The 18106-nt window shown below is 37.3% G+C and overlaps 1 protein-coding gene and 1 long non-coding RNA gene across 3 annotated transcripts in view; one reads left to right on the top strand and one right to left on the bottom strand.

Annotated features, from left to right (window-relative positions):
* The window catches only part of LOC142158513 (uncharacterized), a 28887-nt gene extending 21446 nt beyond the window's left edge, over nt 1-7441 (top strand). Inside the window, exon 2 of the long non-coding RNA XR_012692791.1 lies at nt 6427-7441. This is a non-coding gene — a long non-coding RNA (uncharacterized LOC142158513). The remainder of the gene's footprint in view (nt 1-6426) is intronic.
* The window catches only part of EGFR (epidermal growth factor receptor), a 199332-nt gene that overhangs the window by 141985 nt on the left and 39241 nt on the right, over nt 1-18106 (bottom strand). The window lies entirely within an intron of this gene.

The raw sequence follows: 18106 nt of genomic DNA, 5'->3' as shown, positions 1-18106 counted from the left end.
GTATGATTAATGCGTCTCTTCTCTGCAGTGCAAATGTATATGTCGGAGCTCTTTAGAAGAAGTGTGTTAACCACAGTTGTTCATAGGAAATTTGACCTAAGAAGAACAATTGATTTGCTAAGATAGTTAATGTTTTGCAGTTTCATGAACAGGTACAATACACTTTCACTGCGAGAATAGTACACAGTCACACACCCAGTGGGGTTAAGCCCAGTCAACTTCTAACAGAAGTAATGAATAGGTTTTACTGCAGACATTTATTGATCTTTTTTACTGGAAAGTGGAGCCGTGATCACCGATAGGACCTATAGGAAGTTTACTTAGCATTACACCCTTTTCACATCTTAAAAAAATAGTTCAACAAACACCATTAATATGTTTCATTCTTCAACTATGACACAAGTCACAGATACTCAGACAAAAGAAAAATATCCCCTATAGACAACATTTACAGCCCCTAGTAGGGGACAACAGACAAGGCACCATCTAGTGGAGGTGTACCGTTTTCCTGCTTTTCTATTTATTATCTTCTTTGGCATTTTATTGCTATTTACCTTCACTTTAAGGTTCATGGCTGGAAAAGGCTAATCATAGTGGCATAGTTATTGACTATCCCTGTTTTTTCAGATGTCACTTTTTTATTTATACATTAATGCTTCACTACATACCTGGGTTTTGCCATGCTAATCGGGCGATTCTCCAGCTCTAGAATAGAAATCCATCTGATGTTGGTCTCTTGGATCTCAGAGACATGGGTGTTCATACCATAGTATGGTATGTACACCTGGGCTGCAACAGTTACAGGGCTCGTAATTGTGAGCTGGGCATCTCCCTTTTCCAAACCCTATATGTATATGTGTTTTTTCTTCACCCTGGGGTGTTATATGGGGGCCCTTACAAAATGTTGCTATGGTGCCCACAAATATATAAATATGTCCCTGCTCAGCGAAGAATGTGATTTGCACTGCTCACTTCTTTTTAATGATTTTCACTAAACGTTAAATGTATTTGTGTTAAAAGAGTTGAGTACTTCTGTGCTTTATTAAAATATTTTTATACATAAAAAATATTGTAATAATAAAAACAATTCAAATAAAGGTGTTTAGATTTTTCAATACACTTCCAAAGTCTGAGTTATACAGGAGGTTACAGAATCTTCATTTACTCTAGAAAATCCTAGTTTACTGTAAATATATATACAGTAGCATAGTTGTTAGAGTGGTTCTCAAGGAATGCATTTCTTATTAGAAACCCTTTTCCTGTTAACTATTATACTAATATCATGTTTTTCTTTCCAAACCTTGAGACAGCAAGTTAGAGATTATTTACTAGTATCAAAAATATATGCAGTAATTGTTAAGGTGTTATTAATCCTGCAAAATGCCATTAAATAATCCTAATATATCATGTTCCTGTTAGGGCTGAAACTCCTGTATTGCTATATAGAGGTATACTTAACCTTCAATTGACAAGCCAAAGATTATATGTATAATGCTGTATCAGTAATATGATGTATATGATCGATCAGAGCTCAAAGAAAAGAGACCACACGAGCTGTCTGGTGTCCAAATTGAACTGCTTTACTTCTTCAAAATAGCTCATTTTTGTAAACATCATTGTGTCATAATCACGTCAGTGTAAATCAACCAATTAATTATCAGTGTACTATTTTGATATAAACATATATTGCACGTATACAGATACATCGAAACCAGTAAGAGGAAATAAAATTTTCTGCAGTATGGCAGAATAGGCATAAAATATCATTATTGTCAACATGTTGATTTCTGATATTTGTCAATATCCTTTAATTCTTCTTGTCTTTTTGATCTGAAATGTTCTGTGGATAGCGCATTTCTTCATTTTAGCAAACTTTCGCTGACAAATGTCTTGTGGTTGTCCCTTTTATCCAGACAGAGCATTAACACAAAATATCTGAATTTGACTTAAAGAAATAAGCTACCTTTAATTGATCTGACAGAAAAACATTGGCTGTTATGAGCATTCATAGCATTATATTTGTTAATACCTTAAAACTTATTTCTGATTAGCTTAGTTTTATGATTATAGCTTAAGGGCTAAATAATAATAAGATAACTTATCCATAATTCATATGAACACATGAACCTAGACCCCACATTCCTATACCAATTTTTTTTTTATTTTAAACTAAAGTTTTTTACTGCTCAAAATTTTGCAGAATGTTTTTGTCACCAATAACATAAGTCACAGGAGGTTTTGAGCTGTGAGATATACCCCAGGCAAACATTGAGGGCCTGAGGTGAGTTATGAGTTATGAGTATAGCAAAAAAAAAGGAGTAGATTTGCTCCTGAACAAATCATGTTACAATGCAAGGGGTCTAAATGAATTCCTTTTTTTGCACGTAAGAAAAATTCTGGCTGTTTTGTCATGTAGCACACAAATACTGGATAGCTTTATTTTTATACTGAAATTTGAAGTTAATCTAGGACATGTCCTACCCCAACTTAAAATCTGTCCCTACATTTTAAATTTACCTCCCCTCCAATGGAACATAGTTTTGCCAAGGTGCAAATTTGCTCCTTTTTTTTGTTTTGCTCCTAACTCAGAATCAGGCCCTCAGTTAAAGGAACAGGAAAAACTTAGGATTTCTCAAGAATTATCAGTGGACAAGATTCAGCTTGTGGAGAATAGCAGATCTTAACTAGGGATAGACCATATTCTAGTGTTTGTTACATTTGTTAGAATGTAATTCATGTATATTGGTATATCATTTATATAGTTATTTTTTGAGTGAAGGTATTTCACAGTGATCACAGATCGCAGCTAAAGATCAAGACTGCCGGAAACCAGTACAGATGATAAATGCAATGCAAGTGTAATCTTGCAGTGTAGAAGATGAAGGCAATTATAAGCTAAAATACCAAGCATGGTAAGGTATAAGCAAAAGGCAACCTAATATTTACTTAAAAACTGTACCTGGTCTTTCATACTTTAAGATAACTTTGTGATTTTACAGTGTGCTGGTTATGAAAGAATGTCGATTGGGGGATAGAGAAGATCTAAATTTGTTTTCTAACTGCAAATATTGCAAATAAAATTGATATATAAATTGTATTCATTTTCTGCCTTAAACAATGTCCTCAAATATCACTTTTCTTTCAAATACTACCCTAGATCTATTTAAAAAAAATTAAATAAAAACAAAAAAGCCAATGTCCCCAGATGTTCAATGGTATTATGCAGAACCTGAATAGGAAACAAAATATAAAACCAACAAACTAACAGGAATACTTGATACAAATGGCAATTTTCCAGCAACTGTAAAAATATAAAGCAATTGACCCAATGTTTAGTTGTAAAGCATTGGCAATGTATGTAAATTCCATTGTTAGATCATATATACTTATATAAGATTTTGCCCTTAAAATCACCTCCATTTAAAAGATAAAAAAATTAAAACAAAACAAACAGACTTCTGTAACAACTTTGTAAGTTGACCAACCCAACAAGGATGTAAATAATTTCATATTTTATGTTACTGTTATTCAGTTCGCTGCAAGTTCTTGTCCTATTCTTGTCTATTTCCCAGTTTTCTTCTTTTTATTATTATATTTTGTTTTTAATCTTCTTTAATTGCAAGTGATGTAACAGGACATCAAGCAGCGGCCAGCAACCATGACCTCATTGTTTTAGTACACTATGAAATATAGCAGGTATTTTTTGTGTCGGAAACCTTGATACAGCAAACAATAATAATGTTATAAATTCATAATTGGATTGTGTCCAAACATCTATGAAAGGCTTCCTTGTTCCCTTAACAAATGTTTTTATTGCTCTTTGGTAACCCACAAACATGCATGTCTTCTCTTCACTCTTAAATGTATCTAATGCAAAAGAAGACAAACAATATACTTCTTGTAAAGATATGAGAAAAAAGCCCCTCAAATTTCATGTAGATTAGATAGTCTGAAAAGAGATAAGCCAGCAGTCTATTGCTTGGCACCAGGGGAGAGCTGGCAAATGTTAGCCCGGGGTGCAAGACTTAACTCAGCAGCTTGTTAGGAACATTTTAAAGGGGAAAAATGCAGGTGGCCCAGTGACCAAGGCCACAGTAGCCAACTATGGGACTGGCCCAAGGGGCAGATGCCCCATGCCCCCCATACCAGTCTGCCCCTTGGCACTGTGTGTTACTATTCTGGCTTCCAATAATGACAACATTCTGTATATTAATTGGCTGTTCAATGAAGTTTCAGAGGTGTCCTTACACATTACCGTATTTCCCCATGTATAAGTCGCACCTTAATTGTGGGGCCCAAAAGATGTATTACATTACTGCACAGTGTTGTTGACAAGAGACAAGTCACGTAGACATGCCCCAAGCGTGTCTACGTGACTTGTCTATTGTCATCAACGCTGTGCAGTCTACTGTATACATACCATACTACAAACACGCTGGGCTCAATTATCGGCAGTCATCGGAACTGCCGGTCACGTGACTGACAGCTCCGAGACATCAGAGACTGTGGGAGGTGCCTGAAGGACCTGAAGGTCCTTTTACCTGAAACTTGCAAGCGCAGATCTGCTCAGCAGGGACTCCTCTCTCTTATCCTCACACCAGGGATCATCTTCTTCATTCAGGTAATAGCGCTGGCAGTGCATAAGACGCACCCTTTTTTTAGACCCCAAATTTTGGGGAAAAGGGTGCGTCTTATACATGGGGAAATACGGTAACTATTATATGTTAACACCCAACTAGCTGTTCAGCAATGGTCCGATGTCCATTACCACTGCTGTTTGTAAATGAACTCCCCCTTCCCCTCCTTGGAGACCGTGTAATGGCTAAGCTGTAGAATTTTGAATTCCAGAGTCTTTAACATATCAGGGCTTATCACGGATCAATACCACTGATTAGGCAATTGCCACAACTATTTTTTTTCCGGTAAATTAAAAAGAATTACCATACAAATTATGATGAGTGAAACCTTGATGTGATTATACATCTAAAGAAATTTGCCTTTTATTCACTTTCATTGAACATGACATACCCAAAACACATGTCCAGACAAAACACTTTTCCTATATCACTTTTCAAAAGCTGACTGATATGTCTGAGACTGCCATCTTGTTCCATAGATGTAGTTGTAGTTGCAAAAGTAGTGTTTACATGAGTGAGGATTATAATTCATAACTTGAATGACATTAAAAACTTCTCAGCTGCTCTTTAGAGGAACCAAAGATGACATTCCAGAATAGAGACCGACAACTCAGACATCCCTTCTATGAGTAAAATAACTCCAGCTGTCTGCCTTTTACATAACACTACAGGAAGTTTTAATGCGCTCAATACTTCACTGATGGATCCTTACTAAGCTCAATTAATATCAGACTCACTGGATGTGGAAATTGTCCACTCTCAGTATATTTTCTGGCAGTCAGTCAATAAAAATTCAATGTCAGTTTAATTCGTCACTTAAAAGAAATAAATAAATACAGGAAAGTTACTGGCATGCTCTCGACAGTATTGCGTGACAAACACAAATATCAATGCAAAGTGAACAGATCTGAGTTATTTCAAATCAATATAGCTATACCACACAACAGTCCTAATGAGAGGGAGGAAGCTTCACTATGCAGGGGTGAGGCTTTATGATTTGGAGGTGTGGCTTTATGATTTGGAGGTGTGGTTTTATGATTTGCAGTTGTGGTATGGGCAAATCATAGCGTAGCCTAGCCAGGATGTGAGCATAGTATACAACTTTCCAATTTCCATATCAGCTACATGTATGCTATAACTAATTCATTTCTGTTATTATAACAAAAGCCAGTGGAGGATGCTTGTTGTCAGTAAATGCTTATAAACTTAATGGTAAAAAGTAATTTAAACAAACATGGTATAGATTGTAATCTCTCACAATCTGGACCGTTTGTAACCAGGGCCGGAATAATATTTGTAGGTGCCCCAAGGTAAGATTTTTGAGAGAGCCGAAAAAACGCAAACTTTGTTGTGTGACGTGTTTGCCTAACCTACACACGTGCAGCATCTGTGTCTCCATCCGGCATCCAGAGGTTGAGAAACACTACACTGACTGCCTGCGATGAATGTTGACTAGCCTTGTCAGAGTGCTGGGTAGTGAGCATGCACAGCTTTCTGTGAGTAGCACAAGTGTTGCTACAGCACTATGAGGGGAGCGGCAGGCGCTAATTAGTTTGTGGGTGGGCCCTGCCCCCATCTATAATCCAGCTCTATCTGCTCCAGTGAAGTTAGCATGCGTTAAGCTAGCTAATTATTCAATTTGGGCTCATAACCTCCTTTGTGCTCTAAAATTTTAATGTTATAAATGTGGCGCTATTTATTTCTTGTGCGGTGTGCCTGTTAACACTATAATACATTGGCATGGTTAAAGTGCGTGCATCATTTTCTTGTGTCTCACCTATTTTCACAGTATGAAAATGGAACAAGCCCTTAAGGATATGTTTTTTTCAGAAAGAAGTTCCTGGTGTTTTTCCTATATTGATGCATGACAGAACTGAAACGCAAGGCCAGAAAAATACACAAACTTTTGTATGAAGCAAACTGAATTCAATGTACAGCAATGGAAGATAATCCTTTGGAATCCGTTGATGATTGGCGGGGATTAAGCCAAATATCTCTAGCACTATTAAACCTAAAAGACTCAGCACTACCAGTATTATTGACCCTGCTTACCGCTCATGCATTTCACAATGTGAATATTGACAATTTTAAATCCAGTGTTCATATTTTACGGGTAAATGCATGACTTATGTCATCTATTGTATAAAAAAAGAGAATAGGTGCTATTTACAATACTAGGGCACAATAAACTGAACTCTAACGAGGCTAGAGGAACAGAGTAAACCACAAATGTTATTGAGAAGTATGCACAGAAAGCTCACCTGATTGGATAGGGGCTGCAGCGGTCCAAAGCAGTGTCACGATAAGTGCATAGTCCCTGTTAAAAAGCATTTAAATCTTGCCCTGAAACTTAATTCCCAGTGTATCTTAAGGGCTCAGAAAATAATAACATACTCCACATTACCAGTGGTGATTATGTGCAGCAAAGTCTTATCAGGCTGAATAAGGGTTGTCAACAACAGTGGAGGAACTACCACCACTGGGTAGTTGCTGTGGCTATGGGGCCCGGAGGTGAGGGGTGCCTGGCCTTGCCGGGTCATTGGCCTCACTCTGCTCTTCTCAGCATGTACCAGGTCTTGCATGATCAGAAGAAAAAAGCAGGGGCATTGCCAGCCCCCGCCCATCATCATATTTTGCTACGGGACCCAACGATGTGGCATTACTCCCCGGATTGACACAATGCTCAATATTTATTAAATTTGTGTATTGTGACCTCTAAATGTACTCTGCAATCAATGCAAGTTGTTTTTTTAGCATTTTCATTTGGTTTCACAGGATCAATAATAAAAATAAATACATATCAATTGGTTTTATCTCACATTAATGGTCTTAGTACATCTAAAATGTTATTAGCCCGAGGACGTCAAGCACTTTTCAAGTCATTATTTTTAATAAACGTCCGTGTCAGCAAACATCATGTATAGATCAGCAATGAAAATGGACTTGACCACTGATGCAAATACTAATTCATCAAGTCATTTCAGTATTCCTGGGATGTCACCTGCCCAGTAATAATGGGACTGTTGCAGGAATAACAATGTTAGGAAGACCGGAATAATTCCCCAGAAAATATAGCAAGTATAGGTATGTGTAGATCATAAAACACAGTGTAAAATCATTCTATCCTGGTCACATTGTTACTAATGGGGTTACCAGCGTTTGATATTAAAAGGAACGTTAAACTTATTGATTGACCATTAGGTGATTTGCCTTTAAGCATGATTGTTTGTTCAATATCGTTTAAAACTAGAGTTACTGGTGTTTACCTTGTCATGTAACCATCAGTGCATGAGGCTGAAGCTTCACTAAGTGCTCATGTCTTGTGTATATTGCTCTGCCCTGTTGCTGACATTAATAATTGATATGTTAGCAGAGATAAACTCACTCCACAAGTTCTCTCTCACTAATGTAAGCTATAATGTAACATGTATACCAATGTAGCAGATGTCCTAGCGTTGGCTAATTTGCACACCGCATATAAAAATACAGCAGACAGTGCATTGCTAATTACATTTTGACACTGGGAATTAAAGTTTGGTTGGTGTGAGCTTAGCATCTAGAACATTATTATTTGGGGAAAACTGTGGGAGCAGTACATTATCTCTATCTGGCGGATTTTTATTTAACATAATTATTTTATATATTATATTAACATATAATTCCACATTTCTGATTTAATAGTACGTGTTAGTACTTATTATAGTACTTATTCCTGCCGCTGCTCGTCTGGAGGTGTACTGAGAAGGCCTGCTGAGAGAAGCACAGTTACTCTACGAAACGACTGACCGTTGTTGACCATACAGCCATGGACAAAAGACAGTGTCAATTACCGGCCCTTCCAGAGGAGGGCAACAGGGAGTAGGGTGGCAGCATTCCTTAGAGGCCAGCAGCAATATAATTGCAGATGCATGGTTAGTACAGTGTCTGGCTGCTATTAATGTAGGCACCACCTGTAAGGGTGTAGCAAAGACAGGTAGCTACATTTAATGGGCTTTCTATGTGCACCATCAGAAGGTTGGTACAGGAAACATGACATAGGTTCTGTTTGGTATTAAATAATTTGTTCACACTCAGAACCCTTATGGTAACATATTATCTGCAAACCACATTGCAAATTTATTAACATATATAAAGATCAGACACCATAAAAACCCCATAACATAAAAAAGGAACTGAGAATTTCCTGGCAAACAACATTTTTACAGACATTTTGTTCACACTCTTATTATCTCAAAATCATTTTGAAATACTCTAGTATAGTAGAATTTTGTTCGCCTCTTTTTGTTTCTTAGAATCCTCCATAACGATACTAGATTGCATTATATTTTAAAACATGTACATACTGCACTTAATCAGCTGTTTAAAAAGCTGTTTTATTGTACAATGGCAGCACATACACGTCAATAACATTAGCACATTCAGTCTATCTTAAAGAAATATATGAAAATTTGAAAACTGTTTTGGAACTGATTGGATGTGCAAGACACAACTGGTTAATATGTGGATCTTAAAATGTTATGCATGGTACTTGGCCAGCAACAAGGTTACACCAAATTCCCATGTATCCTCTGTGAATGGGATAGCAGAACTAGAAAATTACATTAGCAAAAATAAACAATTGGCCAGCTCGAAAAAGTTTAGAAATTGGAAAAATAATGTCATCAAATACAGTTTAGTAGATCCAAATAAAGTTTTACTTCCACCTCTACATATAAAATTAGGACTGATGAAACAATTTGTAAAAGCACTGCCTAAAGATGGAGAAACTTTCAAATATCTTTGCACCAAATTCCCTAACACATCCGATGCTAAACTGAAGGAAGGCATTTTTATAGGCCCTGACATTAGACATAAAAGATGAACATTTTGGGCGTGTAATGAATATTGTGGAACTTTCGGCGTGGACTTCATTCAAACAAGTGATTTCAAAATTTTTCGGCAATGTCAAGGATCCAAACTACAAAGAAACTGCCAGGGAAATGCTTAATAATTACAGAAACCTTGGCTGCAATATGAGTTTAAAGGTACATTTTTTGAATTCCCGTTTTGAGCATTTCCCGAATAATCTCTGCAACTACAGTGAAGAACAGGGTGAACGGTTCCACCAAGACATTAAACATGTAGAAAGAAGACACCAGGGCCATTGAGACGTCAGCATGACGGCTGACTACTGCTGGATGATACACAGAGACGACACAGAAAAATCTTATAAGCGAAAAGTGACAAAACGAAGTTTGAAGACAAAAAAAACAAGATATTAATTTTTTTTTCAATAATTATGGTTTTGTTCCTATTATTGTTTGATTTTATTGTTATTTTATTATGTAATTAAGACAAAAACACAGTGATATCAACTACACTTCTTCGTATTTCACAATAAATATGTCAAGAACAATTAACTACCTTGTTTTTTTAAAAAAAATGTATGTAACCCCCTTATAGGTAAACGTGATGTGGTAAAAAAAAAATTATATACTATTTCTTGATGTACACAGGAGTATAATTAAGAATATAAAAGTATTATTAAAAAAGCTTTCGATACCTTAAATTTCGCAGACCTGTGTAATAGGACTGGTTGGTGGGTATAATGTTGCTGAACTATATTTTTAATAATACGCCTTGTGAAAACTGTCTGAGCATTGTGGGAAACGTAGTGCAGCATCAGCTAGTTTGCCCATCTGTGCCATCTTTCAGTTGCCAGAATAGTACATCTCGGGATTTCAGTTGTCTAGTTTCACATAAACATTCAGTGCAAGGCGTCAAGTGTGTGCCTATGCTAATAACATGAAGCAATCTCTGAAAGTGATGTCATTTGTATTCTGTTCCTGTAGGACTGTTTACAATAACATTGCACAACTAGCCTTTGTTTTCACAGTAGGTGTGTTTTTTATCTACATCTACAAACCTAGAAATTAAACTTTGACTAGGCTTAAAAATAGAATAGTACACAAAAAACCCAGAGACTACAGCAAATGAGACCCTAGAATGATGTGCATGGTCAGACTGGGTTGACATTGGGTTGACATTGTCTAGGACACACATATCCCTGAGAAGACTGATGACATGGCTGTAGCTATGGAAACTATATTATTATATTGAATGATAACTGCCTATAATATATATAGTGCAGTATATTCATAGGAACAGCATACGAACTGTAAATAATTAGTTATGAATGAGCCATGAGGGAATTATCGTAAGTGTATAAGGCACCAACCGCTCCTGCAGCACTGTACAGAGTAAACGGTACACACAGTGCATTATAACATATGGCCATTGTGTCTGCCAGGGGCCATGTGGAACACAGGAGTGGCCTAATTGTACTGTTAGAAGATCGATTTGAGCAATTAAATATTTTTAACATTCACACAACATGGAGACAGAATACGAATATAAATTCTGCTTATGTGTGTATATGATTTTTTTTAATTTGACAGATTCGGGCGCTTATTCATCATCTTCCACATTTTCTACCCATTAGTTAGAATTTTTTTTAGCACCGCTTATTGCAGCAATTAAAAAAAAATTCCAGTTCAATTTATATTTTAATTCAGCCAGCACAACGCCTATGATAAATGGCTATACCCGCCCAGGTGCCCAGTGTAAGGAATTATTTTACAGCAATGAAAGACTTCCTTATCTGCTACAGACCTACATTGGTGTATTGCACATGCATGGCTAACACTCGGTGTATGCACAGAATAAAAAGCCCCTCTCTGGCGGGGCTTTAACCGTAGGCAACAGCTGCTAACGCCCAATATTGTCAATCTCAAGATAGCTCAGCTCCTCCATTGTGGAGCTCCTCCCTGTGATTATATATATCCCTCCTGCTTCCTGTTTTCCCCTCATCCTTTTGGATTCCCCCAGCCCTCCCTTGTTTTACTTCTCTGCTAACGTTTTATATTTTCAGATGCGGTCACAGTTTGGTGGTACTGAGCCATGGTCAGCGACCAATACATCTGTGTCGTAGGATTTGAGAGGAGTTGGGGCACGGTGCACTGCTCCTTTAATTAAAGCAGCTCTATGTGCTGATATTGCCTTTTCAGGGAGGTCCAAGTCTTGCCGGTAGAGGGGACCTTGACAGAACGAAAGGAAGGGGGTGCAGAGATTCCGTGCCCCAGGAGGCTCCAGAGGGTTTGGAGGGCCCTCCTTTATTTATTGGTAGTGTTGGTTGTTAGCTGTATCTGTTTGTCTTACCACCAATTTTTCAGCATTCAGGTAATAAAGCTGTGAGCTCCGGTTTTCCAAAACTAAATGGTTGTCTGTCATTATTTATTACCAGGTTCTTAATTGGTATACACATATATGGTAAGTGATGCTTTGAGGTAAAGACATCAATCGGTGGGGCGTTAATGTTATTTTCTGTTATGAAGAGTGGGTAGAATATGGGCAGGGCTTATTCAAGTTTTCAAAGTTTAAATTTTGTTTTCCAATTGTTGAGAGGTATGCTAAAATATATCTACTATGAGTTTTCTATGTTTCTGACAATGTAAAGAATGTAATGGAGGTGTGTATCTAAGCATCTGTCTGCTGATAGTTGGAATACCAGCAAAAGTGACTGTTTACACTTATCTTAAGTGTCGCTCTTTCACTATTTGAAATTGAAGTTGCCATTCAACTTGTGCTCATTTAAACGTAAGCCTTGTTAGTATGCTTGGATTAGCTTGTGTTATCGTAGTAAAGTGCATGCTAGACTAGGTTCTTGTAGGTGCTATTAGGCATATAGATTGTATATTTTGGGTTTGTCCCTTTGTTTAAAAAAAACAAAAAAAAAAAACTTGCACTACAACTTGCATAATAGGATAAAAGATTTGCAACAACATGGTGATGATGACAACAGTGGCACATACATGCACACCCATTTAAATATAACACATGGTCAGTGGCACTTGTAAAGCAGAGATATATGTAAACAGCTAGTGACAAGGGGGTGTTCCATCAAATTCAAAATTAAATCAGTTGGGATACATAGATTTATTATGCGTTTTATGTGTAATAAATTAGACATTACAACACGAATAGCTGGCAACTATAGTTGTATGTTTTTTTTCAATCAGAAAAAATGACTTTATAGAAATAAGTCAAATTCAAAAAGTTAGAACTACCGTACATGTCTAACAAATAAATACAGTATGGTAATTAAGTTTTGTGTGTGCACCTGTCATCTACACAAACTAGAGGTTATTTTGTGGGCTGAACCACTGCCCGCAAAAGGCAGATTTTATAGGAATCACTGACATCAAAGAGACACTTTGTCCAGCCCACAAAATGGCAGAATCCTGATTTCTAGTTAGATCATAGGCTGGAATTTCATAAGCATTCGTTAAGGCCAAAAAACATATTCTACTAAAACAAAAATAAAACAAATAATTTATATTATGGTAAAAACATTAAATAAGCATTACAACATTTACAATATAATTAAAAGATCCCAAAGAAAATGCTAAAATTAGTATTTTTTCCTCAACTTTGGTTCCAGAACCTTCTAATCAGTCACATGCACAAATGGTATGTTAAAAATGCTCTTATCTCAACAAAGCAGATTAAAATAGCTCTCACAATTGTAATCACACCTTCACTCATAATTGGTTAATTCAATCAATTCATTCAAGAGTCCTTAGATGATAGTGGATGCTTTTGAACCATTGTCTTTTGCACTGTGCTTTATTTTTTATTTGTTACAAGGACAGTGCATAGACAACAACCTATATTAGAACATGTATAATCACTCAAAGATAAATAGAATGGCAAAATAGCAAAAAAAAAAATATTTATCTATTATTCTCTTATAAACTTTTTTTGGTGTTTGCTAAGTTTTTTTGTGTGGATGTTTTGTGCTACATGTTATGGCTGATATAGACAGAAACCTTGAAAATACAGTTAAAGAAATGATCACTTCTCTAAGAACATTCTAGAGTGACTTGTATCCTCAAAATATCAAGATCAAACATAAATTGTAATTTTTTTTAGAAAATGCCCTCTAAGATGTGTGTGTAAAAGTGTGTTAAGAACTGCACTTAACTGTACTTGTTAGCAAAAATATAAAATGAATTGGCATGGTTGCACTGATCAGCAGATCCTCCATCTATGCCCTTCCAGATAGAGTTGTCATTCGGTTAACCCTTTAATGCCTCCATTTCCAGATCACTCAGGTATCATATAGTTAGGCATCATATATCATTATCTTGCACCTAACATTACGATCTTGTTCCAACATTGCTGCCTATATGTGGTGCAACTACACAAGCTAATACACACTGTGTTTGGTGAAACAACCACTTTCAGGGACCTATTTATCAAAAGGGCTAAGTTTAAAATATGCTTTGAATCTTTATTTAATTTTCCTTTTTTCACATTAGTGGAAGTGAAAGCCCAGATATGGGCTATAAACACCAATAAAATTAAATAATACTTTCCACTGTGATCAGGGGACTAAATAGGCCCCTAAGTATCGTATAATTTGTACCATATCTACATTTCTCCCGGCAGTCAATATTTATTTAGGTGAAAATTAGTGAGGCCTGTCAGAGAACCGTGCGGCCTCATGAGACAAAGTCATGGAATGGAGGTATCATGGGTGTGGCCTAATATGTCCCAATCTTCCAATCAAAATTATTGGTTGGTATGTATCCAACTGAACATGTTCCTACTATGTCATGTTTTCTGCTCTTTTTACACTGATCTTTATTTTTGAACAATCAAGCTTTATTTGTCTATAACCAGGTAAACATTCTAATAACTAGAGCCTTAAAAAACAAACATTGACAGTCTCTTGCTCCTTCTGCTCATATATAAAATCACTGAACCCTTCTAACAATGGAATTGTCTTGCAGAAAAGCAATTCTTAACTCTGAAACAGTTTGAAAGTGTTGGTAATCTTGTCACGTGTATGACTGCTTGTAAATTGTTTTACCAATTGTACACCCTGACTTAAACCATGCAGCTCTGCTCATTGAGCGACGGGAAGGGAAATGTCTACTTTGTTTTTTCACAAGAAGAGCTAGAATGCATTCTGCATACATGCTGGGCCCCATCGTAATAACATCTGGCAACATCCACAGCTTTCAAAATTCATCCCCACTGACGTCAGCAGATAACGCAGACGTGTACGTAGAGTGCAGAGGAGGTGTAACAGAACAAGGACCATTTGTAAATTATAAATATTATTTGGTACACTTTAGATAAACAGAAGTTTCTATTTGAAAAAATTACCCTTAAGCCTTGTGTTTGATTTGCGTTCAAAAATTCAAGTACAAATACCAATGAAACTGTGTATATCTAACGCAAACACATTTGACATGCAGTTGTTAACTAGCGTTTTCACTTTCTTACTAGTGGGTATGCAGACATTGGACACGAGTTCCTATGTCAGCTCTATCTACGTGTGTTATGCAGAGCAGCAGTGAATGGGACACACCTCAGGACATTGCAGCCTGCAGGACCAATACCGCCCTCAAATCGGGGCTGTCCGGTCTAAATCGGCACAGTTGGGAGTTATGTCATATTAGTAGTAAATATGCTAGTAAAGGAATCTAACTGAATACCAGTGGAGACCTTAATATCATCTTCATCATCATCATTTATTTATATAGCGCCTGTAATTTCAGCAGCACTTTATAATTGGGAACACAGTAATAAAACATTACTGGGTAACACAGTCAGACAGAGTGTTAAGGAGGCCCAGCCTGCGCACTTACAGTCTATGGGATGGCTTAAAGTATAATTAAGTCAATTTTTTTTTTTAAAATGGGCCCTTGCTTTAAAGTGACAATCAGAATATGACAAATGTTACAAATGGAACGTCAAAATTCACTCCCGTCCAAACTTAAAACTCATCCTTGCTAAAAGTCTCTAAAGTAACTTCCCAAAGCATATTTTGATAACCTCTAAACCAGGCCTGTCCAACCTGCGGCCCTCCAGGTGTTGTGAAACTACAAGCCCCAGCATGCTTTGCCGGTGGACAACCAGTTGATAGCTGGAAAGGCATGCTGGGACTTGTAGTTCAACAACACCTGGAGGGCCGCAGGTTGGACAGGCCTGCTCTAAACCATCTGGATATTATTAAATATTCTGGGCTTATGTCCGAAGAATCATCACTTCCAATATAAGAGCCTGGGTAACTTAATAAGTTATTAATACAGCTAGTCGGATATCTGCCGCTGCTTGTCAGATGCTTTCTATCCTATATTGCCTTGAGAGGCATCAGATAGAGGTGCAGACCAGCATGAGCTTAACCTGAACCATGGGAAACTCCCACTATTCTATTTGGAACAGGGGATCATAACGATAATGAAATATAGTGGAGTACTCCTTTAATACGGTCACAAACATGTTGTAACACTTTGAGGCCAGGCATTGCCTTTCAGTCTTTCACTTGTCTAATTGATTGTTTTGGATTACGACACTAATGATTTATTTACCTATGTTAGTAAATAAAATATACCATCTTGTTTTTAGTGACTACCACTGATGTAGCTGACATTTAATAGTTCATAAGGTTGTGCATGGTTTATTTCTCTAAAATTTTAAATGTGAAAAGCCTGCGTTGTACATACTATATTGTACACTTACTCTACAGAGTGGTTATATTCCTATCTAATCAGCATCGGATGTGTGGTCTGATTAAATGAACTTGTTCACGTTAGGAAAATGTTAACATAAGCCAACTAAAACCCATCCCTAGCAGCACTGCAATACACAATATCATTTTATCCTCCACTTTTTAATTTGATGTTAGCTCAGAAATGCAGTTGCTTTACCGGTTGCAAATGTAAATATAATTAATTTGCATTTTTAAATGTCAACAGTAAATAAAGCAATTACACCTTGTTAGTCCTATATAGAAAATGATGAGTCAGGAGTAGTGGACGGATGAGTGGTTAGGACAATTAAGGGGTTTGGAGGGATGAAAGGAGCAGCCTAGTGCTTCAAAAGTGCATGGCACGTCCCCGGCGGTGTGACCACGTCCCCATCAAGCATGGACACACCCCCAGCATGACACTGCCACCCCCCCGCCTCGATGCTACCTACCCAAATGGGGGAGGTATAAAGTTACAATTGAAAGCCATAGTTATATCAGTAGGTATAATATACTCTCTACCATATAAGGATATTATTGTCAGTCAGTGACTATATAAAGGTTCAAAAGCTTTTGCACACAGCACAAAAACGTCAAAGTAACCTTTGTATTCCACTATATGCTTAATGAATATTGTGTTGGTGACATCATTACTCACCGATTATAAGTGATGACTCATTAATCAATGTTTCTACAGTTTACCCATATATTAACATCACTTGTGTATTATATTGCTTTATTTAAATATGCCATCCATCTTGATGAAGAACCATATACCAGGGCTGTCCAAGTAGATAAGAAGGATGTGGCCATTCTTGGCTATTTTGTGGCCTCAATCATCCCAGCCATTCCTTAAATTACTTATTTTCTAGAATCTCCATATGAATGTGTAAAACTGAAAATGTATATGAGACTGTTACTAAAATCTAACCTTAGGATTTTTATGCCTCAAGACTAAAAAAAACAAGCAAACAAACAAACACTTAAACATGTAACATTTCAATTCCTAACAAATTAATATAAGGTGCTCTGGATATACTAGCACAGGTTGAAAACAAATGGCCTTTTGCAAGTTCCTCACATAAGTACCCTGCAATACAAGATCTGCAAGGAAACGCCCCAGACGAACATGTGATACCTGTATTTCTATTTTTCCATGCCAGATGTGTCACTAGCTCAGAGTTATTCACTGTAATATTAAGGGATGTGTTGATATGTTTACAATGTCATCCACCTGTACAGAAAGCATGTAAAGATATGCAGTAAATCTTTGATGGCTGCAAATAGAATGTTCATAGATATTCATAGTCGGGGGTGGGAAAATGCATTGCTGGGTACCCTACATTGCTGGGTACCCTACCAAAACTTGGATAGGGGTCTTTTCACCAGCAATAGGGCTTCTTCTTATTTATTTAAGGCTAGTGCAGGCAGTGGCTATTGCGAATGGTAGCTGACTTTAGTACCCACACATAAGTGGCATATTTGTGGCAAAGTCTTCCCTTGGGTCTCTGTGGCAAAGGCTCCTGCTGTCCTCTAATTGCTATAGCCATCTCAGGATGGCCATACTTACCTACTTTTGAAGGCAGCTGTCCGGGAGGGAGTCCGTCGAAGGGGCGTGGCCACGTGTGGTGTATCGTTAGGCTCCGCCCCTGTCAATCCTATGCAATTTCGGCCAATCACAGCATGGGGTGGGGTCACGATGTCGTGTTTAGCCCCGCCCCCACCCATCTTCAACAATGGAGACAGCTGGATCCAGGATTTTTGCCTGCTCTCTCGGGAGTCCGGGAGAACTTAAACAAAATTTGGGAGTCTCCCGGACATTCCATGAGAGTAGGCAACTATGTTCTTACCACTGCCAACCAGTATTGTGCATGGCACAGCTGCCCTGGTG

The sequence above is a fragment of the Mixophyes fleayi genome, chromosome 5, assembly GCF_038048845.1.
Source record: "Mixophyes fleayi isolate aMixFle1 chromosome 5, aMixFle1.hap1, whole genome shotgun sequence".
NCBI classification, from domain to species: domain Eukaryota; kingdom Metazoa; phylum Chordata; class Amphibia; order Anura; family Limnodynastidae; genus Mixophyes; species Mixophyes fleayi.
This window is presented reverse-complemented; position numbering and strand designations above follow the sequence as displayed.